This window comes from Frankliniella occidentalis, unplaced genomic scaffold (assembly GCF_000697945.3).
Source record: "Frankliniella occidentalis isolate FOCC.00 unplaced genomic scaffold, Focc_3.1 Scaffold16, whole genome shotgun sequence".
NCBI classification, from domain to species: domain Eukaryota; kingdom Metazoa; phylum Arthropoda; class Insecta; order Thysanoptera; family Thripidae; genus Frankliniella; species Frankliniella occidentalis.
This window is the reverse complement of record NW_026267146.1, coordinates 1,852,453-1,855,150: the sequence shown is the minus strand read 5'-3', so window position 1 is coordinate 1,855,150 and position 2,698 is coordinate 1,852,453. Positions and strand designations below refer to the sequence as shown.

General features: G+C 58.7%; 1 protein-coding gene across 3 annotated transcripts in view; it reads left to right on the top strand.

The window, feature by feature from the left end:
* Nucleotides 1–2,698, top strand: part of LOC113208783 (dnaJ homolog subfamily B member 6-B) — a 56,954-nt gene that overhangs the window by 48,341 nt on the left and 5,915 nt on the right. Inside the window, exon 1 of one of the 3 annotated variants that reach the window (XM_026425995.2) lies at nucleotides 56–163. The exons of the other annotated variants lie outside the window; for them this stretch is intronic. The gene's annotated coding sequence lies outside the window, so the exon portion shown is untranslated. Of the gene's footprint in view, nucleotides 1–55; nucleotides 164–2,698 lie in introns of those variants that run through there. 3 annotated transcript variants of the gene reach the window in all.

Here is a 2,698-nt window from a genome sequence, read left to right as displayed (position 1 = left end):
GGCAGGGGGGCGGGGGCCATGGGCGAGCCTCGCCGCCGTGATAACAGTCGCGCTGCGCCCGCCCGCCCGCTCGGACCCGCCGCCCGACCGTCGCAACCGTCCGTCTCGCCATCGGCCAGGCGCGAAGCAGGCGAAGCAGGCGAAGCAGCAGGGCGTGGGTGTGGTGAGTGCATCCGCCAGAGTGCACCTCAGCACCTGCGCTATAGCAGATACTTCTTTTACATTTTCACTTGTAGGCTCGATATTCGATGGAAAGCAACTTGGGCATCCGTCCGGTATGGACATGGCGGCGTTGGCACGCGTCACTGTGAGGGTCTAATGAGGAAATTCCAGTAACTGCTTTGTTTTGAAATGGGGGGCTTAACCCGCGTTTATTGGCTCTGCCATTAGGCTAAGATGTGTGAATTCAGTTTTTCAATGTAATTTTGCGCTTTCACCCTCGATTCGACCTTACTCGCAATCCTTCTTGTTGCTTAATGCTATTGTCCTTTGTTAAGAACCGACCCGATAAATTATATCACTCGCTAAGTACGTTGACAAACTTACTTGAATGCAGCAAGCAGTTTTTCTTTCCTTGGTCAGGAGAAGTAATGATGAAATCCGCATCACAAGAGTTGTGTATCAAATTTGGCATTTAGACATTTTCGGTATCACAACAGGTGTGTGTTGCGACGTTATTCGGAACGTTACTCGGCGGCTGTCCCCCTATCCCCCAAAACAATTTGCAAGAGCGGCTGCTGCACTTCTGCGAAGGCTTTCCTTTGATCGGCCGCGGCACTTCACTCTTCGGGCCGTCGAACTCCCGCGCGCGCGGGGGCGGGGCTGGGGCCGGCCAGAGTCGTTGGTGTTCGATTCTCAGTGTTTGTGTGTGAGTGAAGGAGTGGCCGCCGTGCTCGCCGCCGTGCGTTCACCCCGGGTGGCTTGGGCGACGGACATTAGCGCCGCCATCCCCCCCATAGTGAGGGGTTGGGCGAGACAGCCCTGGCTGTTTGTTCCTGCTCGCGGTACTACCCTCCCCGCGCGGGCCCCTTCGCGCCAGCCGCACTTCCGCGTCGCCGCGCTAAGCCTAGTCCGGCGCCGGGGAACTGCCCTCGGGTCTGCCCGCCCCGCCGGGGTTGAATGGACTCGGCCTCCCCCGCGAGGTGCTCTCCATCAGTCAGGCAGGTGTCGCTCGGGCCAACTGCACTATGCCCGTGGGGTATATTTTCTTAAATTCAAACCATTCAAACGTACACGTTACACATTTTTTCCATTTTCCCTTGCTTTTATTTATTATTATTTTTTCTGATTTCGTTTTTTATTATTTCTGATTTTTTTTTATTGAGGGTGTGCTGAGTGTTTTCTAAAAGACACAGGTTCGGGCAGGTTTGCCTACCCAAGGAGCTATGGCGCCTTACGGGCAGAGCGGGTAGGCAAACCGGCCCGCACCTGTATGTCTTTTATGAATCACCCGTCACACTGTGCGAAGACGAGCAGGTCCTCCGTCAGCCCGGGGGCGCCCACACGCCCCCACACACCTGCACACACCCAGGCGACGTGTCGGGAGTGAGTGCGTCGCCCGCTATGACGGACTCAGCCAAGTCCGTTTGGCGGCAGTCGAGCCTCACTTGACCGCGGAGTGTCGGATTGTGTGCCGAGACTCTCCTGGACTGCTCGCTCCAGTTCCAGTTGCGAGGGACAGCCAGGGCCTCCAGCGACACCCGCGGACAAGGGGTAGGGCGGTGGCGACGGTGGCAGCCGGGGACCTGCGTCCGCAATTTTGAGAGTTCAACGAGGTTCTGCTTCTGCTGCGGTGATTTGGCGCAGACAATCGCGTTGTCTAACAACAAAACCAAGCTCGTCGCCGCGTCTAGTGTCGATTGACTGGAAAATTGGAGTGGAGGGGAGTGGAAGGGAGTTGGGGGGGAGGGGGGCTCCTGTGTACAGCAGTGGGACTCCACCCAAACGACCGCGACCGTCGTGGCGTATCCGCTCCAAATGACCCATTTTCGCTGGGGCAGGCCGCAGGGCCAGGCCCAGGGCCCAGGCCGGGGTGCCGTTGTCGAAAACGTTGGTCAGTTCCGGTCACAGCGATGCGGGCGGGGGCGGGGCAATACGACCGGCCGTGGCGCTTCCGCAAAAGCTTTCGGACGATTAGTAGCGGGTGAATAGCCGCAGTGTTGATTGCATACCCCCCATTGGGTCGCAGGGGCTATGGCGCCTGACAGGCAGAGGGAGTAGGCGAACCCGCAACACTGCAGCGTCCGGTACAGTTTGTCCCCGCCGCCGTGCCGCCGTATGGGACGCAGCCGATACATTTCACGCGTTGCGTCTTCCGGGCAAGGAAGGGAAGGGGGAATGGAATGGGCGGGCCTCTTAGTCATTCGTCGCCGAAATGAGCATAAGTCCCGGCCGTCCGGTCAGACTTGCGTGCCGTGGTGCAATTAGAGGTCAACGCCCTCCCCCCCCCCACCACCACCACTTTTACAGAACTCCTTTCTCCGGGCGGGTCGCGCACCCTCTCTATTCCTCCTCCTCCTCGCCTCCTTCCTCCCCGTCGCCCTCGTGACGTCCAAAAGTGATTCAGTCGGCGGCATCGGCCTCTTTTAGATTTGGGGACCCCCTGTACCCGGACCTCTCTATGTGTCGTGTTTGGTGTGTGTGTGAGGGGGGGGAGGTCCCCCTCTGCACTTGACTTCATTCTCTCGCCATGCCCACC